Source organism: Lissotriton vulgaris, chromosome 3_1, assembly GCF_964263255.1.
Source record: "Lissotriton vulgaris chromosome 3_1, aLisVul1.2, whole genome shotgun sequence".
Lineage (NCBI taxonomy): Eukaryota > Metazoa > Chordata > Amphibia > Caudata > Salamandridae > Lissotriton > Lissotriton vulgaris.
In genome coordinates, this window is record NC_141689.1 from 1,976,520,206 (window position 1) to 1,976,544,051 (window position 23,846).

General features: G+C 47.3%; 1 protein-coding gene across 1 annotated transcript in view; it reads right to left on the reverse strand.

Moving 5' to 3' along the window:
• VEGFC (vascular endothelial growth factor C) overlaps positions 1-23,846 on the reverse strand; it is a 467,419-nt gene that overhangs the window by 159,668 nt on the left and 283,905 nt on the right. The gene's annotated exons all lie outside the window — the stretch shown is intronic.

Sequence of the window (23,846 nt, forward strand, 5' to 3'; positions counted from 1 at the left end):
GTTCTTCAATCCGCCACACAGGTTGGCGGACAGCCTGTTCTTCAAGCCTCAGTAGTGTCGAATCCGCGGTGGGCTTGACTTTGGTCAATCTTTCTGTTGTCTTGATTAGGGCATCCTTGATCACGTTGCGTGTGGACTGTCTGCTCTCACATTCCACAGTCAGCATGTCTCTTTCCAGTGAGGTAACTACTGTTGGTTCAGGTGCTCGATCTCTTTCGTGGGTGGATAGTGTTCTGGTCCTCTTCCGAGCACCCGCATCCACTTTTGCTTCCGTTTGTCTCGTCCGGTTGAAGGCAACACTATCCTCCAGTTCAGGGTCATGTATGCCAGACAGTATGGTGCTATCTGATGAGACTGTCTTGGCTTGGTTCAGTAATTCATTCACCGCCTTTATCTTTGCTGCCTTTTGCTTCGTCAGGTCAAAAACAACACTGTCTTCCTGTTTCGAGTCTGGGATGCCGGCCGGTGAGGTATGAACGGTGGGGGTCAGTTTGGTATGACTTGGAGATTGATTTGCTGTCTCGGGTTGTTGCTCCCACGCCTGCTCACGCCTGGAACAGGCAGACCCTGGGGTCGGCTGAATGTTAGTGTGTCTCGTTCTCCTTCGATGATGGCTTAGTTCTCCTGACATGTCTGGCTTCCTTTGCGGATTGACTGGTTGGTCCGTTTTTATTTGGGTGCTATTGGCCACGATGCCGGATTCCGTTTTATAGGACCAGGACCAGGGCCTTCGAGTCAACCTTGCTGCCCCTACCCGGGGTGACGGTGTGGTATTAGTGTCACGATGCACCCGTGCTCGATGCGACAGGTTGTCTGGTGGAGTGATCGAGTGTGCATTGACATTGGTGTGGGACACGTCGCTCTCGACGTGAAGAGTGTCCCTTGGTTCGCTGGTGTGTTCAGGTGCTCGGCGCCATGGCCGGTGTCGGGACCACGACTCTGAAGACTCAAAGGATCGGACCGAGATGCTGTCTGAATCAGAGGAGTTCTCCCTCACTTCCCTCTGAGAATGTTTCTTTAAGAATGTTGCACGTGGTCGTTGTCGGGACCATGACTCTGCCGACTCAAAAGATCGGACCGACGCGTTGTCTGAATCAGAGGAGTTCTCCCTCACTTCCTTCTGAGAATGTTTCTTTGAAAATGTTGCACGTGGTCGTTGTCGGGACCATGACTCTGCCGACTCAAAAGATCGGACCGACGTGCTTTCTGAATCAGAGGGGTGCTCCGTCAGTTCCCTCTGTGAGTGTTTATTTGGGAATGTCCTACTAGGTGGTCTTCGGAATCGGGTAGTCCGTGACGAGCTGCTTTCCCCTTCGGAATTGTTTTTGAAAAACTTCTCCATATGTCTTTGTTGGAATATCTTCAACGCTGTCTCATTTGGGAGATTGTTTGAAGATTCCGTGCTTGTTCCTTGTGCTTGATCCCAAGCTTTCGCCTCTTCGTCCTTCTCGTCTGATGTTACCCATCTACACTCTGTTTCGTCGTTGTCGCGGGGCCCATGGATGCTTTGGGGCCCATGAAGGCATGGATCTTTTCTTGCTGGTTGTTGTTGTTGTGAGGGACCAGTCTGTCTCGTGTGATCTGGTTCTCCTTCCCACTTGCTTGATGTTCCAACACCTCTGACTTGGGGTTTATGTGTTCTCCGGCCAGATGTTTCCTTGGACTCGTCTTCGTTGCTTGTTGACTGATGTCCCTGCGCCGACTTTCGGTGTTGACCAGTGCGACCCCTTCTTCTGTGGTTAGTCTTTCTCTCCCACTTGCTGTGTGGGATGCCTTCTTGTCCAGGAGTGCGATCTGTCCCACTTGATGCTCTTGCTTCCTCCTTTGAATGACTCTTTGAGGAACTCCTGGGGGGTGAATAACTTTTCGGAATTGTCCTTTGGATGGTTGACTCTGGGTCATCTGACTCCGAGCAGTCCTTGGTTGATATTGAGTAGTCGGATGCTAAGACATCTGACTCTGAGTAATCCGTGTTATTTTCTTTGTCACTGTGTCTTTCCCGTTGTCTTTTTGCTGGTCTGCCTTCCCTCTCTCTCCTTTCAGTTCTGTTTGTTTTCTGAGGGTTATCTGTCCGGGCGTCTTGATAGTTTGCTTTCAGATTCGGGGCCTTTGGTTTGTCTCTTACCTTGACGTGCAGTCCAACTTCAGCCTTCCTGATGATTTCTTCCAGTGACCACTTTCCTCGCAAGATCTTGAATTTCGTGTCGGGGTTTGCGCAGCCTTCAATTATCCGGAGTCGGACTGCGTCCTCATTCGTAAAGGTGTTGAAGTGGCAGCCTTGTACCAGGTTTTTTAACCGAGTGATGAAGGTTGGCAGTGGTTCACCTGATTCCTGCCGAGCTGTGTTGAAAGCGATGCGCTCTCGATCCACTTCCGTTTGTGCGGAGAGACGGGCACATAGCTTCTCTTGGAGTCTTTTATAGATGTCTGTGTCTTCTTCGGAAAATGTTTCGATTGGGCATCGGCCCTCTGGACCCACCAAATGGAGGAGCAGCATTAGGCACTTCCTCTCTCTTTGTTCTCCATTGGCATCCAGGAAATCACTCAATGTGGCCAGCCATGGTTCCGTTTGAGACACAGACTCCAAGTATCCATCTGCATCCCTGGGGGTGGTGCTTCAAAACAGGGATTGAACTGTTGTGCGATTTCTTCCCCCGCCATGAGAGTAGGATTCTGATGAATCATTTTCGCAGAGCACGGGCTGTTCACTTGTCTTCTCGTCTTCGTAGTTGATCTGTATTTAGTCGAAGCCTGCGGTCTATTCATGCGCTGGGACGTTAGGAATGCTTGTTTGACCTTCGCCAGTGCTCGCTTGGTCTTTGCTAATGCTTGATTCTGTTATGTTCGCCAGTGCTTGTTTGGTTTTCAGCAATGCTTGTTTTTCTTTCTTGGCTGCGATTTATCCAGTGCTTGTTGATCTGCGTGTATCGATGCTTGTGTCTCTTTGCATGGATCAGTGCTGGTTCCTTAGTACGTACCAGTGCTTGTTGATTTGCACGTATCGATGTTTGTCTAGTTGCGTGTATCACTGCTTGTTTAGTTGCATGTACCAGTGCTTGTTTACTCTTAGCCAGTACTTTTTCTTTGCATGTATCAATGCTTGTTGATTTGCATGTGTCAATGTTTGTTGATTCACTTCCGCCAATGTTTGTTTGCATGCAATTGCCAATGCTTGTTGATTTGCATGTATCAATGTTTGTTGATTCACTTCCGCCAATGTTTGTTTGCATGCAATTGCCAATGCTTGTTTGTATGTCTCTTGCCTTTGCCAATGATTGTTTGGTCTTGGCCAATGCTTGTTTGTTCGTCTTTTACCAATGCCTATTCCCAGACACTGCTCGCCTGACTTAAAGATGGCCGCCGCCAAATTTCACAGGGGGGTGTCCTTCCCGGCTGCCTGACTCCAAGATGGCCGCCCAAATCACGCGAGATGTGCTTGCATTCAGCCTGACACTCACAGGACTCACCGGCAGCCGATTTCCTTCTGGGCAGCAATTCCTCTTGAGCCTTTACACACTCCTGGGCTTCCAGCACACTCAGGTAGGGTCGGGGCAAGCTCCAGATTGTTCTTTATCATTCGCATATCACTTATCACGCCTCAGGGTGGGGTTCTCCATCGAGGCAGCACACTTTCTTTTGGTGGGGCAGCGCTTCCTCTCACAGCGCCCTCACGGTCTCTGCTCTATGTCTCCACGCTCAGGCAGCACGGCAGGGTCGGGGTTGGGCTCCCGATCCCTCGCCCAGTCCACGCTGACCCTCACCTCACTCGGGTGCTCTCCGTTTCTTTTGGCGCGAAACGCGCTCTCGCTTCAGGGCACATTCACGGGACCTCCGTGGTGTCTCAGACGCCTTCTGGTCACCGGAGCATCCGGCAGAATCGGGGTGGGCTCCCGATCTCTGCTTCTTCTTTGTTTTCGGTTCCCGTTTTTTCTTGCACCGACAGCTTGCTAGCGCTCACGCATCGCGCGTGAGGTTTCCCGACCTCTGGTCTCCGGCGGGCACCAGTCTCAGCGCGCTCAGCCGCGCTTGGCAACCGACCTTCGTGGGGCGATGTCCACCACGCCAGGGTGTCTCTGCTTTGCTCTAGGGCGCTGGGCAGGGTCGGAGTGGGCTCCCGACTCCTGCTTCTTCAAGGATGCCGATCCTCACGCATCCGGCGGGACTCGCGCTTTCGGCGCGAACAGCTTTCTTTTCCTGAGCGTTTCAACGCTCGATCTGGCGGCTCCCTCTGGGCTCCCACGGTCGCTGGGGGGGGGAGTAGGGTCATCGGCTGCCGACCTCTTTCTTCTGGCGGCAGTACTTCCAGGCAACAACTTCTTTACTTGATGCTGCAGGGGACAGGGCACTCCGGTTGGGTTCTGAAGGCTATGGGCATGCCTATCCCACCCTCGTCGCCAGCTGTCGTGTCCTACAACAATGACACACGGACACGACTGGTATATCTCGGAGCTCTTTATTCTCACATCCACACAAGTCCCCGTCCCTACTCTAATTGTCCCCTGGTTCCTATCCCCAGCTCCTCCTGTTCCTGCTCCTCCCTCTGATTCCACCCTGCAACCACTAGACTGCATCCCACAATACTACACTCGACACCATAGAATCAGGTACGTTGAAACAATCATTTTAGGGCCACGACAAAACAGTGGAGAGTCACGACCCACAAAGAAGAAGCACATACAAATTCCGTCTTATATAGTGTTTCTAAATATGAGGTGAAATGCTGTTTTCTAGTTGGACAGGCAAAGGTATTGCAAATATTACAGTAGGATAGTACTTTTTTAATTGTTTGAAAGCACTAGAACAATTTAGTGCAAATGTGGAAATTTTAAGTCGGAAACTATTTTTAAAAAAGGGTCTTCATGGGAATTTCATTCACATGAAAAACACTGTAAATAAAATAGATAATTTTTTTAATTGTATTTGTGGCGAAAAGGAATGAGTTGCTTACTAATGCGCAAAAACAAGAAGTCCACTGCCTCAGTCAGTTTTGTGCTTCCGATGCAGCAGGCGTGAGACTGACGCAGGCACTTTTGTGACACAGTCCAGCAATGCGTCACTTTTGCGCTTACAGATACGTCGGAAATACTGAGTATCTGTAACTCCTTGCGACATGATGCGGCATACATTAAATATGACCCATCAGGTATGTCGGAAGGAGTGTGCACTGAGAAGTGACGCAGCGCTGCTTTAATGCATTTTAATGCAGCGCTGCTTTCACGTAGCGATGCGTAATTTCTCATAAATGAGGCCCTAAATATTTACAATGACATCAGAAAGAAATATTAAAACTAATTTTACATTTAAGAAGCCATTGAGAAAATCATTTCCGCAGGGAACAATGGAGATTACATTGTAAGCCAACTTTTGAACTCTGTCTCTAAACAACTGTTCTGATGTTACTGATCTTGGATTCTGAACTGCTAAACAAGACTAAAAGAGTTTACTAACTGCAACCATACTATTAATTAAAAGACCACCTACCTTGTCATATTACCCATGTTATCAAATAGTTCAACTTTAAACACCATCAATCACTGGCACCTCTTATGCAATAACAATCGTAGTAGCCTATTTTGCAACGCTTCCAACAAACAACAGCCATGTGTAAATAGCAATGGTATGAAAAATGCACACACTGTAAGCATGTAAAAATAATTGCCCCCTGGTCCCTCTAGTCATCGTCCCATTCATGACAAGTGGAGATAATCATTTCTTGTCCCAAAAAAAAGAATGCTGGGACCCTAACCCCAACCCCTCCCTCCCTCTGGGAGTACATAAGCAGTACTTACCCAGTATTCTGCCTGTTCTTTTTTTCTGTCGTGGGACGAAGTGCTGGTGTTGCTCCTACTGGACTGGAGTGGAGTGGCATTCTTCTTCGGTCCCCGTCTGGCTGTTCTGGACGGTGTGTTCCGTCCTGCCTTCCGGCCTGCCGTGCTTGCCGGGCGGCTTGGATGTTTATGGCTCGCTCTTTGCAGTGTGAGCCGGCTGACCCTTTGCAGCTGGTGCGCCAACCTCCCAGTTGGTTCCGGGTTGGAGGGAGTGTTTTCTAATGCCTGGCTGGGTGAAAGATGTGCCACTGTCGCTGGCTGGCTCCTCCGGGCTGTAATGATGGTGCCACTGAAGTGCCTGGTGACAGGGTTGATTGCTTTCCTGCTGCCCAGGCATGGATGCTGGTGGTGTGCCATGGGCTGGCTGAGGTGGGCCTTGTTCGGATGTGGAGTTTCTGCCGGGCCGCCCCCAGGTGAGTACCGCATAGTGGTTTGACTTTTTCCATCCTATCTTCTGGAGTTTGGCTGTGTTGGGACTGGGTTGCACCTGGATGGGCCCTGGTAATACTTGTGCTGATGCCCATGTGTGCGCCTGTTTTTAATCTACTCATAAGCGTCATTCTGTGTCGGGACTGGTTCATCTCTGGCCTTGGGTCTGGTCCTCCTTATGTGGGGTTTTGGTGGCGGATTCTTCTGGGCTCTCTGGGGGGTTGAGTTGGTCTTGTTGGGTGGCTGGTGCTTGGCCGGTGCTTCACTCCTTCCTAGTTTGGTTTGTGGGGCCCTGCCCTTGGTTGTTACTTTGGGTTTGTGCTCTGTTGTCTGACCCCCTCTTCTTTCTTTTTTGGGTTGGTCTCCAGTGAGGCTGATGGGTGGTGTTGGGGTTTGTCCTGTGGTTGGCCCTTTTTACCCCTCATGCCTGGTTTCAATAGGGGCTGTGGGATCTTCCTTTTCTTCCCCTCATTTTTCTTTCAGATTGCTTATATGTTTGTTTGGCTTTCGGGGCTTCCCTTCAATTCTTGCTCAGGCTCACTCTGTGTCCGTTCTGCTGCCGAGTGGGTATAGTGGCCTGGTGGTGCTGGGCTTGTCGACTTTTTGTCCAGTGGACACCCTTGCGGGTATTTCTTGTCCTGTTGGGGCTACGTCTTGTCAGGTCCTCAGGGTGCCAGCGTTGTTGGTTGATTCGGCCCCTGTTTTCCTTCTGTGACTTTGCCTTTGGGGTCTCTGTGGGGTACCTTCTATTCATCCTTTTTTTGGCCTTATCACCTTTCTGGCATGCTCCCTTCCACTTGGTGGTTTGGTGGTTGCCTTTTGATGGGGCTTGGGTGCTCTGTTCCTCGTTTATCTGGTTGGCTGCCTAATTGGTGTTGCCTGCAAAAATTTCAATTGATGGACAGAATGCAGAACAATGTCATACATTCACCCCAGTACAGAGATCTGGGCCTAAATCCATCATTACCACTGGATTCAAGCAAGCCGGGCTGAAGACGGTTGGAATGCCAGAAACCAGTCCTCGGAAACTTGTTTCCAGTCCAGGGAAGACATGGCTTGGCAGTTCGGGCTGGACTGTTCCCATGATGCACAGGGTCAGATTGATTTGCACATAGCCGTGTCTGAACTGGGGTGGCAGAGTGGGCTAAAGAACGGTGATGGATTAAACCCAGATCTTTTGACTGGGTGTGAGTGTTTGATTGATTCAGATGCTCCGTCCATCACCACCCCCTTTTGTACCGCTTTTGGCCGCCATAAGTGTGGCAGGGTATGCTCAGACGTGAGTCCCATGCTCATTTTGCCACTGGATTCAAGCAAGCCGGGCTGAAGACGGCTGGAATGCCAGAAACCGGTCCTCGGAAGCTTGTTTCCGGTCCAGGGAAGACATGGCTTGGCAGTTCAGGCTGGACGGTTCCTATGAGGCACAGGGTCACACTGATTTGCATATAGCCATGTCTGAACTGGGGTGGCAGAGTGGGCTAAAGAACGGTGATGGATTAAACCAAGATCTTTTGACTGGGTGTGAGTGTTTGATTGTTTCAGATGCTCCGTCCATCACCACCCCCTTTTGTACCGCTTTTGGACGCCATAAGTGTGGCAGGGTATGCTCAGACGTGAGTCCCTTGCTCACTTTGCCACTGGATTCAAGCAAGCAGGGCTGAAGACGGCTGGAATGCCAGAAACCAGTCCTCGGAAGCTTGTTTCCGGCCCAGGGAAGACATGGCTTGGCAGTTCGGGCTGGACTGTTCCCATGAGGCACAGGGTCAGACTGATTTGCATATAGCCATGTCTGAACTGGGGTGGCAGAGTGGGCTAAGGAACGGTGATGGATTAAACCCAGGTCTTTTGACTGGGTGTGAGTGTTTGATTGATTCAGATGCTACGTCCATCACCACCCCCTTTTGTACCGCTTTTGGCCGCCATAAGTGTGGCAGGGTATGCTCAGACGTGAGTCCCTTGCTCACTTTGCCACTGGATTCAAGCAAGCCGGGCTGAAGACGGCTGGAATGCCAGAAACCGGTCCTCGGAAGCTTGTTTCCGACCCAGGGAAGACATGGCTTGGCAGTTTGGGCTGGACTGTTCCCATGAGGCACAGGGTCAGACTGATTTGCATATAGCCATGTCTGAACTGGGGTGTCAGAGTGGGCTAAAGAACGGTGATGGATTAAACACAGATCTTTTGACTGGGTGTGAGTGTTTGATTGATTCAGATGCTCCGTCCATCACCACCCCCTTTTGTATCGCTTTTGGCCACCATAAGTGTGCCAGGGTATGCTCAGACGTGTGTGCCTTGCTCACTTTGCCACTGGATTCAAGCAAGCCGGGCTGAAGACGGCTGGAATGCCAGAAACCGGTCCTCTGAAGCTTGTTTCCGGTCCAGGGAAGACATGGCTTGGCAGTTCGGGCTGGACTGTTCCCATGAGGCACAGGGTCAGACTGATTTACATATAGCCATGTCTGAACTGGGGTGGCAGAGTGGGCTAAAGAACGGTGATGGATTAAACCCAGATCTTTTGACTGGGTGTGAGTGTTTGATTGATTCAGATGCTCCGTCCATCACCACCCCCTTTTGTACCGCTTTTTGCCGCCATAAGTGTGGCAGGGTATGCTCAGACGTGAGTCCCTTGCTCACTTTGCCACTGGATTCAAGCAAGCCGGGCTGAAGACGGCTGGAATGACAGAAACCGGTCCTCTGAAGCTTGTTTCCGGTCCAGGGAAGACATAGCTTGGCAGTTCAGGCTGGACTGTTCCCATGAGGCACAGGGTCAGACTGATCTACAAATAGCCATGCCTGAACTGGGGTGGCAGAGTGGGCTAAAGAACGGTGATGGATTAAACCCAGATCTTTTGACTGGGTGTGAGTGTTTGATTGATTCAGATGCTCCGTCCATCACCACCCCCTTTTGTACCACTCCTTGGTGTTGCTGGCGACTTCTGCTTTCCGGGGTCCCATTTTCCGGTCCTCTGTTGTGTCCCAGCTGATCTGTTCCAGGCTTGCTGGCCAGTTGGCCACTTGGGGTATTCTTCCGTGTGTGGCCTCCTCGCTGTTCTTTGGTTGTTGAAAGCTTCTGCTTTATGGGGTTCAAGTTTCCGGTCCTTTGTTGTGTCCCAGCTGGCCTGTTCCTGGCATGCTGGACAGTTTGGCCGCTTGGGTTGTTCTTATGTGTGCGGCCTCCTTGCTGTTCTTGTGTTGTTGGCAGCCTCTGCTGATTTTTTGATGGGTTGTCCTTGCTACTTGGCGGTTCGGGAGGTTCCTCGCCTGTGTTGGCTGCACTCTGGGTGCTGGTGCTGTTAGTTTCCTATTTTTTGCCTTGGTCGTTTCCTGCGTGTTGTGGGTTTGGGTGCAACCCTGCCTTTTGGTGTGGTGTATTCCTGTCTGTGTGCTCTGCTTGTTGTTTCCAGTGCTTCTCCCTTTTCTTCCCTTCTGTTACTACTTTTGATCTGGTTTCCTGGGTGTGCTAAGGGGTTTTGGAAGCCCAGGTTTCTGGCTTTGGTATTCTCCATTTGCAATGAATGGAATGAGGACAGGAGGTATGTTATGTTATGTTATGTTATTAAAATTTCTATAGCGCACAGCTGCCCCAGCAAAGGGGCGTCCTGGCGCTTTGACAGATGCTGTAACATAACACACAAAGAAATTAGCTAGAAACTGGAAAGAGGAAAGTTTTAATCGCCTGCCTGAAGGCGAACATATCCTCAAGAGCTCGAATGTGAACTGGGAGCGAGTTCCATAGGCCTGCCGCTAGCACCCTGAAAGAACGGCCACCCATCCTGCTCAACCTAAAGCGTGGACAGACAGCCAGATGAAGCCCCTCAGATCTTAAAGATCTCGACGGCACATAGGGCGTGAGTAGAGTGACAAGTGCCGGTGGCGAAGAAGTTTTCAAAATTTTGAAGGCCAGACACAGCGCCTTGAACATGATTCGCTGTCTGACCGGGAGCCAATGCAAGGCCGTGATGGTACCAGACACTGAACAGTGTCTGGGAAGGCCCACAATGGCTCGTGCCGCGGCGTTTTGTACTCTTTGGAGCCTAGAGGCCTCCGCTTGATTCACCCCTAACAACAGTGAACTGCCGTAGTCCAGCCTAGATAGTATTGAGGCCTGAACTACAAGCTGTCTGGTAGGGGGATCAAAGTACTTCAAGACTGGCCTAATACCACGCAATATTCCGTAGCACGTGGCAGCCACCTTCTTGGTGTGGTCCCTGAAGGTGAACGCAGAATCCACCCAGACTCCTAGATTTCTCACTCCAGCCACTGGAATAGGAGTGACACCAAGCTCTGACGGCCACCACTGGTTACCCCATAGCTCAGCGTGCTTCCCTAGAACCAATACCTCCGTTTTGGTGGCATTCAACTGGAGGCAGTATCAGGGAGTAATGCCTAATACTTAACAGCAATCTTAATTACTCCTGGTCCTGTTGTCCTCATCTCATTCATTACGCCCGCCCTCCCTCCTGTATGGCAGGCCTTCCTGTTGCGGGCTTGGGAGTTCAGGCAGAATGCTGGGTAAGTACTGCTTATGTACTCCCAGTGGGAGGGGTTGGGGTTAGGGTCTCAACATTCTTCTGTTCTTTTTTCTGTTGGGAGATGATTACCTCCACTTGTCATGAACGGGACGAGGACGACGGGACCAGGAGTAAGGAAGATTACCGGTAAGTAAGAGGGCAACAACTACTCATTGGCCAGATTCCTGGTTTCACCGCCTTTGCAACACAAAGGGGTAACATGCATTCTTTTGAAGAAGCCAAGTAAAAAAATAGTAGACTCATTTTTTTATCTTTGATGAATCAAAGCATGATGACTAAAATTCACACAAAGCACATAATGAAGCCATAAAGAGATATTTTATATGAAACACTCTACAACATTCATTCTGCTCTAATAAAGTCCAGCATTGAGTTCACTTAAAGGAATGCTGTTAAAAGACCTACAGAGGCTTGCTAGTAGGTAGTATCTCAAGCTGTTGTTGATGCATTATCATTGACTGAATTAATTAAAGCAACATGTCAACATGTGAGGAGTTACTAAAAGGCCAGTCCTTGGTGTAAGGATAAAAACGTGTCCTTTCTGTGTTGCGACTTTGAGGACAGCGGAGAATGTCATAGCAGTATCAGGCACTGGGAGCTCTTTGACGGCCACATCAAAGCAGGCTGCAGATGAGCAGGAGAGATCATTCAATCTCTCCATGTTTATAAGGAGATGGTGACCTTGGACTGTGCTCAATCGAATGCAGATGTTGAGGCTGCTTAAGCAATCCCTAAGGTGGCTGGCCTGCGGCGTCCCCAAAGTCAGTGGTGGTGTATCTCTCCTAAGAAGGGGGAACTTGCAGTGTACCCAGGAAAGGCCTGGTGATCAGAGGTCACAAGCCCCCTCCAGGAAATCTAAAAGGGTGGCAGGCATTGCAACAGAAGCCTGAGCCACACTGAAGGGGTCAAGGAGAAGGAAGGAGGTTGGAAGAGGGCAACAGGGGTGGACCCCCATTGAAACAGCAGTGAAGAGGAGGAGTGATGATGTTAGTTGAATGTACAGCACCTGAGTACCAAGTCCACAAAGAGGCAACAATATCGTAATCCACAATAAATCCTGAGGAGGCCTAGGCAGGGAAGGACTTGGCAATGAGGGAGCCAGAAATATAAGTGAGTCAAAGCACAAAGAAGTGGAACAGGAGGTTGCAGTTCTGGACACCTGCAGTCTAGAGTACTCCCAATTCAGGTCCATGATACCAGTCAGGATGGACAAGACCATGTGGGCACCTGCTTCAGGCATTAAAGAGACAGAGGCAAGGCAAAGATCAGCTGCCCCGGAACCGTGAAAGAGAATGCAGGTGGGAGGAAGCCCCTCTCCACAACAGGTTTGGTACGAGAAGAATCAAGTAATGGCAGGTAATTAGCGTTGAGATTGCTATTGTGAGTATCTATGCGACCGAAGACTAAAAGGGGCAAGGGAGACTAATGCGAGATACATCACCTGGTCGACAGGCCCAAGGCCAACAGCCAGGGTTTGCTAATGCCAGGCCAGTTATGGGAGCCAAGTAGCTGAGTGGCAGTGGAGATCAAAGGAACTGGGGAGCTTGATAGAGGTGATGCCAGTTGGAGGGAGTAACAGTATGGGAAAGAAAGGGAGGGTGGCACGAAAAGTGGTTGTGCTACAGAGAACAATAGAAGACAATGGCAAAGAGATGTGAGAGTTTAGGAGGGATAAGAGTGAGGTAGGAGTGGCAAGTTGTGACCTGCAAAGGTGTGGAGAAGTGCAAGGGAGAGAAAAGAGGTAGCTGGCGCAAGGAAAAGTTACGAAAGAAGAGAGACAATAAAGAAGAGACTGAGGTTCACTTGAAATTAATCCAAGAGGTGCCAGCAGAATGTATGAGTGAGATTGGTGGGATTTATGGGAACTGTAACAGGGTATGCAGCAGCACAACAAGTGAGAGTGTAGTTGGTAAGTTAAGACTGGAGAGTAGTGGTTTCATGTTTGAGTTATTTCAGAAAGTGGTGTAGGGGTTGTGGGATAGGTTTTTGTAGATGACTGGTAGGCATCACCAGGGTATGCAATGAGGTCAACAGGGAAGTATCATACTTTTATAAGGCCTACAACATAGGGGTGTGGACATTGGGTAAAAATGGACTATATTATTTAGACAGGATAACGTGTATTAAGCCTGTTAAGGTACAGGATGTAATTGATGAAGGTAATGGGGGTTCTCGGAGGATTGGCGGGGAAGAAGGCTAAAAAGGGCAGGAAAGATAGAACACTTCAAGGGAGGGTTTTTCTGGTAGTAAAAATAAAATGCTATGTTTAAGGCAGGAGATGAGAAGGGAAGGTTTGGAGCAAAGAAGTAGAGGAAAAAATATTTGGGGGAAGCCTAGGCCTGGCACTGGCCAGCCTGGAAGGTGACAGAGATTAAGGGTTAAGCAAAAGGAAAAAGAAGGTTATTAGGTCGACCTGTGTTAGAAATGGGATTTCTGGTTGACTAAGGTTTGCGCTAAGGCCATGCAAAAACCACCACTAAGTCAGGGCAAGGGAGTTACACACTGATGATAACCCCTGCTCACACCCTTGGTAGCTAGGCACAAGCAGTCAGGCTTATCCCAGAGGCAGCGTGTAAAGCATTTGCGCAGCACACACACATAGCAGCAACACACTAGGCACAACACAAAAGGAACTCCACACAAGGTTATATATAAAACTAGCCTTTGTATTACCATAAACACATTAGAGTAGTAATCACACAATATACACTGTGCCCACTTGCACGGGCAATATTCACAGGGGATTATATACACATGACAGGGCCAATTTGGCCACTGTCAGAACCATCAGCAAAGGTAAGTAAGTATAAAACACAACCAGTAATTACTGGTACAATAATGAACTAAGAATTATCATATTAGCATAAGACACCGTCCTAAGCATAAACACATTACGCACTAGGGCCTCAGCAGTCCAAACACATTTGGCAACAACAACTGTGCATAAATCACACTTGTCCTAGGCATCACATAAATGACATGGGGCAATAAATCACATTAGGCCCCAAGCCTCATTAGCATAAACGTGTTATGCATAACATCCTAAGCATCAATGCATTACACATTAGGCCTTGCCCCCTACCACATAAAATGGACCCCCAGGCCGACTGGCCTTCTCCAGGGTTCAAATGCCCTATTTCCAGAAATGTCAGGGCTCTACAGGACCGTCTACTGGCCCTCTGGCTGCCAATGCAGCAAACCAAAATGTGTGCAGTTCCACAAGCCTAAACATGGCAGCTGCCCACTAATTGCTGGGCAGCTGTGAAAATGAGCCCTTGCACCAGCGTGCATCCTGACCCAACTCTGGGACTCTAAACGAAATGTCCCCAAAGAAGAATGGTTCTGGTACTACTGTGCCTCCTGAATCCCCGCTGGGGGTCCTAAGAAACAAATTTGGCCCCATGTTGCAGCTGCCCACTGTCAGGTGGGGTAGCTGGGAAAAATGGCACTGGCCCGCCACGGGCCGTCAAAGTCCCTCTTTGCCACTCTCAGACAAAAAGTGCTTCCTTGATGCAGCTGCCCGCAACTGCGGCACAGCTGCGATGAACAGCAAAAGATCGGGGGGAGCACACAAGTGGTCCAACTCAGCCCCCACTCACCGGAACCACGCTGCAGCTCTGGCGGCATCAACAAGGCGTGTGGGGCAGCCCCTACTCACCGGGCCGCTTGGGATGCTCCTCCGGTCTCTTCAGCAAAACATGAGAAAAGTGCTCAACCCGCACTTCCAGCCACGCCGGTCTCCGTTGCTGCCAAAAAGCGGGTGGACCGATCCTCACTCCTCTGCGACCTCCCCTGGGTCACCGCAGACCTCCTCCGGCACTGTCCAGTGTGGGGTGGGCTCCCTCCTGGATTTGTCTGCTTTGTTCCAAGGCTCCCGGGAACAGAGGCAGAAATGGAGCCCCTCAAGGCTCCGAGACGTAGGAAGGTCCCACTCACGGTCAGGAGGACGCGCCTGACTTCCGGGCCGCTGTGTGATCATGGCGGACATTTCTTTTCTTCTGTCACTGGTGGGGTGGGCATCACCCACGTGAACACCACAGGCGGGGTGGGCAACAACGATGGCAAAGAGATAATCAAGTAAGTGGGGTGGGCATCTGCTCTTCTTCCTTCAGACACAGGAACAGCGGGGTAGGCTCCTGTTGTTAAAAAGAGATGCACAAACGCGGGGAGGGCAACCGCAGATTAAAACTGATTTGAGCGGGGTGGGCACTGCGAACTGTACCAAACGCGGGGTAGGTTTCCGCTTCGGTTTTGAGGCACCTTCCAGCGTGGAGTAGGCTCCCGCCTGGAGTCTTCTATCGGTACTTCGGAAGCCCAGCACTGCTGCGCCCCATGCTCCCCTCGTCCTGGAGCTTGATGAGGGTAAAAGCTCGGCAAAGAAAGCCCAGGCAGGCCAGCACGCTGGGGGCTCCAAGGCCAGCAGACCCTCAGCTGCCTAGCAGGGCAGCAAGTCCATCCCCAGCGGTGGTTCCCCCTGGCAGACAGGCAGCCTTCTATGTCCAAGTAAGCAGAAGCACAAGAAAAAGCACACCTTAAATGGGGTCACAGCCCCTAGCTTAATACTACTTCTTCCCTTTGTCTGCGCCAGTACTGGGTTTTGGGGAACCAGCAGAAACTGGTTCACCGGGGTAATTGGAGCACTCTGTTTACCAGGCTTCTCTTCCCTATTGTTAGGTGGAGGCTCGTCAGCAGACACACCACAGGGGGTCATAGCCAGCATTCACTAGGGCAGGCACAATCCTATTCAGGGACCAGGGACTTCCCCTCCCACTACTCAAGTTGTAGATGTCCCATTCAGCCTAGCGCGGACTCACCCTGCCCCTCCTGGAGCCACACACACCTCACCAGCCCCTGTCACTCAAAAGCCAGACATGCAATTCACATCAGGCAGGCAGACACGTGGCAGACAGAAATGCCAACTTCTAAAAGTGGCATTTCTAGAATAGTTATAATAAATCTGTGCACACCATTGCGTAGCATTTATTATTAATATTCCAACCATACTAAACTTGACCACACTGCACCTCTCATATCAGGAATTTCCAATGAAACACTTATTTGGAAATCCCCAATGCATTCCTATTGGAGGTTAGCCCCACAGTAGTGAGAAACCAAAATGACTGTTTGTCACTACCAGCACATGTCACACACTTAAGGTACATGTCCTATCTTTTACCTACAATGCACCCTGCCCATAGGGCTAGCTAGGGCCTACCTTAGGGGTGACTGACATGCAGTAAAAGGGGGATCACGGACATGGCGCACACTTTAGGTGCCACATCACAATGTGAGTACAGGCCCTGCAATGGCAGAGGCCTGAGATAGGTTTGAAAGGCTACTTTGGTGGGTGCGCAATCAGCGCTGCAAGCCCACCAGCAGCATTTAATTTACCAGCCCTGGGAATAGGGGATGCCACATTACAAGAGACTGACAGGTACATTAAATAGCGAAACAGGTGTAGACCAATCCTTATCATATCTAACACAGAGAGCACACGCACTTTACACTGGATAGCAGTGCTAAAGTGCCCAGAGGCCTAAAACCACCAACAGCATGTCAGAAAAAAGGCTAGGAGAAAGGCAAAAAGTTTAGGGATGACCCTGCAAAAATGGCCAAGTCCAACAACCTGTTAGATGTTTGGCATCTAAGGAAGGAAAAGGGGGGATTTAAATCTTTAAGGGATGGTAATGTTTAGAGAGTGGGTGGTATGCAAGAGTTCACTGTTAGTTATCACTAAGCTGAAGACTGCTATGCTGTGAGCTCAGCTTTTTTTTTTAAAAAGCAGCTTTCTCGACTAACAACAAAAGTACTGAGAGTCATTCTTTCTTAATGCCTAACCCAGTGTTCGGATTCACCTCATTCTGTATGGCTTACCCCCTCTTTTTCAGAACAAAGTTTGTATGCATGCGTTTATGTGTGTAATAGTATGCAACAAGCACAAACCGGACTGCCACCAACAGAGTGCTTAACAATAGGAGACAAAGAGGAGGATGTGTTCAACAATCTTAGCAGAGGACCAGGTCTGAGTTAGATCTGTGTATGAGTGTTGGTGTGTGTTTGTATGTGGGGTGTGCTTGAGTGTGCCCCTAGCATTAGTACCGTACATTTGATGTGGCCGAATCTAAGGTGCAATCATTCCATGTTCTGACATAGATTGGATCTCAAATATGCCGAAGAGAACAAACAAATATACCCATATGTTGGGCTTTAACTCACACAGGCACATAGACTCTCCCTGTACTGTCTCAGACTCCCCTACACTCGCACATGGACTTCTTATTGTTGTACATGTTTCTACCCTAGGAGCATAAATCAGTCGGTCTCAACAGGATATTGAAGCCATCTGTATAAGCATGTCACGATTCGCCTGTCAATATTTTAAGGTCGAAGGTACAGGCCTGTATAAATATTGTCATAATTGAATGAAAAACTGTGCTGCAATTAGGCAGATCAAATTGTATCTGTCCTCAGCACATGTATGCCCCATAATACATCATTTGTGTTGGCTTCCAGTTGTTGACTGACTGAGGTTTCGAGCTGTGGTCAAGATTAAAAAATCATACACTTCCTAGAAGCTGGCCCTAAAACATTAGACTGAATCTTATGTCGCCCAAATGTACATGAAATCATGAGATATGGAATGGCATAATCCTTAGAAGATTAGAAAGTTACAAAGAAAACACAGGGTGGGAATTCATTGCAAGTCATAGGAATTAAATGACGTAATAATGATCTTCCGGTTGAATTGAATACATTTCTGCGCTTGGTGATATATAGAATGGGCCTAATACCAGTTCCTTTTAAGGTGTCTTTTGAGCACCTTCATATCTATGGGTTAATAGACTATACATGTGCACTTTTTCTTGATTTATTTAGCTTGACTTCACAATAGACCTCATCTATGGTGCCATCAGCTTCCATGCAAGTGTCCCAATAAGCAATTTATCTCCCCTTTGCACATGACACTGCACCTGCAGATCACAAACATATCTGGTAATCATTTATCGTCCATGCCTGATAGTCCATGGCACCAGAATGAAAAGACATGGCACTGGAGGCACAAAGTGGCGGCCGGTAAGAATTGGAAGTGGGGGAGAAGGAGTTGAAAATATATATTTTTTAAAACACTTACCTTTTCTGACAGCCGCATCTCTCCTCTGCCTCTTTTCTCTTCCTTACTACAGTCTGGAAGAAACTGCTGGAAGAACCCAGCACACAGGCTCCACTAAGCCAATCACAATACTTCAATGCAGCGTTGTGATTGGTCTGAGCACTGTGGATCGGTACTCAGATCAGTATTGGGAGCCTATGCATATTTCCCCTCAGGCTGTCCATTACAACCTGGTGGGGAATATGCAAAGTGTGCATGACTGTTGGGCTGGACAAAACGGCTGGTCAAGCAGTCATGCGCACCTTGGGGCCTATTAGGATGGCGGGCTGACTATCATCCTCCCGCCACTCTAGCGGTGCTGGGACCGGCCACCAGTGGGGCGGTCCTGCACCAGCAATTAGGATTCCAAAGCCACCGTGGCGGTGGTATCCCCCAGCCAACATTGTGGCTGCACTTTGTGCATTTACATGCACAACATGGCAGACACAGTGCGTGCCTGCTATGTTGTGCATGCAAATGCTGGGGGTTACTGGTCCTCTTCTGCCCGGTTGTCAACTGGCCGAAAACCGGTCTTCCCTTCCGTCGGTGTCCCCTTCCCTTCCGCCGGGGTCCCCCCGCCATACTAATGTGGCGGGGGAAATGGGATGCGGGAGGAGGAGAATGTCGGGAGGATCCCCACCGCCATGTGGGTGGTGGCGATCCGTCTGACATTCTAATAGACCCCTTAGTGTACACACTCCACTCCTCCTCCCACCTTGAGCCACCAGCCCGGCCCACCCTAACCCAGTCTGCTGCAACCAAAAATGAAACCATAATAACTTTGTTATTATTGTTTTATTTTTCCCTTTTCACTGCTTTAAGAACAGTGGGGCAACGCTCCTCCACCGTAGCGGAGGAGTCACCACTCGAGGCACACAATGACTCTGGGCACAGACTAGAATAACACACAAGCTGGTCATCTTTTCCATATGCTGAAGTGAAAATCACCTTTCATGTTACACAGAGGAATCGTTTTAAAGAGGTTACTGTGATTTAGAATGTACCAGGCACATGGGTTAAGTAACACAATACTCACATACATTGTTAAGACAGGAGGGACAGGAAGGGGTGCAGCACAAAATATATTCGCTTTTACACTTTTTTCAGGAAGTTTCCTATTTATCAACTCAGGAGTCAGTTTATGTAGAGCAGTTTTAATTCTTTCAGTAATGAGTCACCACCTTGATTAGCAGGGCGTGGAGCATTACACAAAGACTCAATATTCTTGTAAGAAGAAACATTACATTTGCAAGCATTGCTTCATATTAATAAAACCACTGGAGACTTAATGTGCATATAAATAGAACTTCTAAGCTAACATTAGACCCTGAGCTAATATACTTGGAATCAACATCCAAATTTTGAGCAATAAGTCACTTCTACCCATATGCAGACTTTAGTGTTTGAGGAGATGTAACAGACACTGAAACTTAGTTGTCCTTAAAGGATTACATACACATAGAAGGGCTTTACTGCTATTAAAAAATAATGTAATCTGCTTTATGTCATTCCTACTTTTTTTAAAGAAAGTAAAATAAGCATCGCTCCTGCCGTGTGCCTGGAATAAAAATATGTCTGTCATATTCTTCTGAACCAATTTTAGGGTAACATTTTTTAATTTCAAACAGCCTATTGATAGCTACTGCTGGAAAACATATCCAGAAAAAAAACTTCCAGAATGTATCACATCAAAGTGATGTCCTCGTCAAAGTAAAAAGCAAATTGACTGACAGAAAAAAACATTTTTGGGTCACAAAAGGACACATTGCCAATGCAGGACCTGGCACTGAAGGGGACTACTTTCTGTGTTGATGTGCTTCTTGTGAAAGGTTAAATGCCATAATTCACAATGGAGGTAGCCAATGGCTGAAGTTGCCCCATTGCTTAATGGTTTATGATGCAGTGGGTAGAAGAAAAATATAAAGGACAAAATAATATACCACACCAATGGATGAAGAGAGCTGGCTGCAAGCCCCTGAAAGTAAACATATTGAAATCAAAAGGTCTTGGCTAACGAAAATACCTAAAAAAGATTGAAAAGTAGTTGGGCAGTGTAAATGTGTGCCCCGCCATTCCTGCAACATTTTACATCGGGACCTTGGCGTGTAAAAACAGGAACCAGCTCATATCCTACCCACAACAGAATCAGTGCTATGACATTAAAATATAGTTCAATTATGTTACCCATCATAGGATAAAAAAAATACGCTTCATTAGGAGGTAGGTTAAATTTGGTGCCTAGATGCATGGTTGTGGCATGTTTGCACTTTACATACATAAATAAAACTAAACCAATGCCACACACGACCTCAAACATCAATTGTGCTTTCACAAGTGGCCCAAGCAGGCATACTTGTGCGATAAAGCGTTCCAATGTCCACAGGATATCACAGAATAATTTGAAAGAGACAAACTGATTAATAAAACAACTTAGAAACTACTTAGATTATACAAGAGCAGCAGGGATATCTTAAGGATTTGGGGGGTCCTGGGCAAAAGATATTTTGGGGGCCCCTGTTAGGAAAAGCTTTGAATATATGATCCAATTTCAGATCTTTCGTGCCCTCTTTGGCCAGGTCATTGACAGTGCAAAGACACACTCGTCCACGTTCTAAATGTGATTACATCTAATATTCAGGGATAGTGACGCCTGTTTTCAATATTGTAAAACAACAGCATCTATCAAATATTAATGCAAATAATCTCTGTGACACCCTTCCATTTCTCATATATGAGGGCCTGTTTTGATTTAAAAATAACTTTTTTTAATGATGTTGCACGAAGCTTAACCAATAATGTTTCTCTGCAAAAAATGACAGGAAAACGGTATTTTACAAGCTCTGTGAGAATTATTCAAGATCATCAGGGCAATACTCTGCATAGCAGAGCTGGCTTTATCAGGGAGCCCCCTGAAAGGCTGGGGCCCTGGGCCAGAGTTCACTTTGCCCATCCATCCCTTTAAACGTCTAAGAAGAACGGTAGCTTACTATGGCTTAAACGTAATTTTCACACAGGGCCAAGTCGTTGTACTACAAAATAAAAGCTTTTGAAAAGTACTACTGATTATTTAGAAACACAGAGCCAAAAACTACCCTTGATGCACAGAGTTCTTTCTTATCTAACACAGATTTTATGATAGGCCTCGTTTGACTCGACATATCTGCTTCTCGAGCAAATCTCTTTACAGCCCCATTATTTGTTTCTCTGAATACTGAAATATGAGCAGTTATAGATGTTTAGAAAGTACGTCTTTTTTGCCAAAATAGCTGATTGTTTTAGAAATCGTTTCCAGCTGCGTTTGCTGGAAATATTGGGAATCCCATGCTTCCTCATGCTGTGGTTAAGATAAAAAAATGTTTTAAGCGGAAGAAACATGTCAATAATGCTCCGGTCTGCGGATATTGTACACATTGGTGGAGCCATATTTTTCCACAAGCTGCTACATTTACAAATATGGTGCACCCGTGTTGGAAAATCCCAAACCCTCCCCTTGTAATTCCCCAAAGTTTTAAACAGGTACACTGATAGCGCTGATTTTTTTTTTTATTTCTGTAATTTTTTTATTGTAGAAAAATATATATTTACATGGAGCATAACATACACATCGGTAGAGGAAGAGGAAAAAGAGAAAAGGGGTGAAAAGAGAAAAGATAAGAAAAACGCCGGGGGGGGGGGGGGGGGCGGAGGATTCGCTTCCAGCTTCCAGTCTTATTGGAGTTAGCCCGCTTGCCAGTCTTTCGAGTTCTACTTGTCGTTGGGGTCCTCCGTCCCTTTGTCTTGCTTGGTTGACGTCCTTGGTCCCACGCCCCGGAAGATAGAGAGAGAGAGAGCGAGAGAGAGAAGAAGAAAAAGGAGCGTTGCCGGTTTCATCCCTGGTGTGAACACAGAAACAGCCCTTGCCCTGTGTTTTAATGAATGGATTAGTTTGACTTGATGTGGACGCTTATAGGGCTTTAATTACTAGCCGAATTACTAGCCGAAGTGGACAGACATATTACATTATGTATTACATTTTTGCATTGCAGAGTATGTCTTAGTTCCCTTTGGAAGCTAACGTTCCAAATAAACCATTTCTCACTTTCAGGTGTCAGCTACATCTGTCACTGCACTATTACTTACAATACTAATATACACTTATATTGGGCTTAGGATCAGCCTCTAGCTCATGACTGGATGTCTTTGTTGTATATCTCAGGTCACTGCTCTTGTTTCAATGGGTTTTCTCCCTTGTCGTGTGTTTGAACTACTCTGGAGCATATCCAGCTCACACTGTTTTGACTGGATGACTGGTATCCTTCTACTGCTGGCCTGAGGGGACTCTGTGTTTCTTGCCTTGCTATACTTGGTCTCTCCACCATCCAGTTTTCCCTTAAGCTATCTCAGTGCCCCTAAATCCCAAAGGCTCTACATTTAATAACCTCTCTCTTCTACTCATCCATTGACGTTGATGCCCTTAATCCCACCCTATTTTATTTCTTTATTATTTAAAAGCACTTGGCAGCTGCAAAGTTCTGCAAGGCGGCCCACTTCCTTCTTTTGCACTATTGCAGTTTCCTTATTATTTTGAATTTACAATTTTAAAAACCTGTTGGCCATGTTAAAACTGGACGGTAAACATTCCACAATGGCTGACAGTGTGTTATGACACATGCCAATACATGCTCCTTGAAGGAAGCTCATGCATGCGTTTTCATCGGAATCCATCTTGTAATGGCTTCCATGCTCTTGCACGCATCATGGTGCACGCACATATTGATGCTGTTTCTGATATACTGAAATGTTAGAAATAGTTTCAACATATTTGTGCATTGTGAAGCATGCATTCTCATTAAGCCATTCAAAGATGGCAGCCGATTTCATATGCATGCATGAGCTTGCTTCAAGATACTTAGGATGCATGTGTTTGCAATCTACACATTTTTTTATTATATAGACTGATATACTCTTTTGCTAGTTCCTCAAACCTTGCATGTGCATCACATGCACATCTTGCTACTTCCTTACTCAGAAATCTCAATCCGTCCTTAGTATATGAAATCAATTGCTCTTTTGAACCCTACAAAATTTCACCAAATTTGGTTTTTAATTTAAGGACATCAGTTTCTCTTCTTTCTGGCTCAGACTGGTTGAACGACAGTCACAGCAGTAGCTATATCTGGAACAATCATATTAGAAGTAGAAGCTGTATGATAATGAGCAACCACAGAGCTACCGCAGTGAAATAAGTTTAATTCAGAAAGACTTATAATGCGCTAAAGAAAGTTTTCGACCAACAGCAAACCCACACTGATGCGTCTATTTCTGTACACAGAGAAATAAGTGAATGGTAAACAAAGTTAATACACATTGAAAACTTCCCTTAATTCAGAAATGTCCCTATCACAGTATGTATGTCGCACCACACCAACCACACTGCCTCTTTGTAGACAAGTTTAACAATATATCTTGAGACCTTGGATTTTGAGGAGGCTTTTTACCGTGAACCAAACTCAACAATAAACACAAAAATTCAACTTTGTCGACTAGAGCTCAACAAATTCAAAGCTTTTCACAATAATATCTAAATATCTCAAGCTTACAAATATAACAAATAAAAAAGAAAATAACAAAACCATCAAAACCACAGAAATGAAACCACCTAATGACCCACACACGAAAAGTGCATAACTACAATTCTAAAATAAAGTGTAATTCATGTTACCAAACCAATCCACACTCACAAACTGCAAATCCCACAATATACTACTTTAGCACAATACAGTAGCATAGCAATGCCACAATCAACCGCAATTCATTCTGCCCTACTAATATCCACACTCCTTTGCTTAGGAACAGCTCTGGAACACCAGAGCAATACAAATAATAGGATTTGGCCAGATCATGGAAACCCTGGGATTTCTGTTTGCACC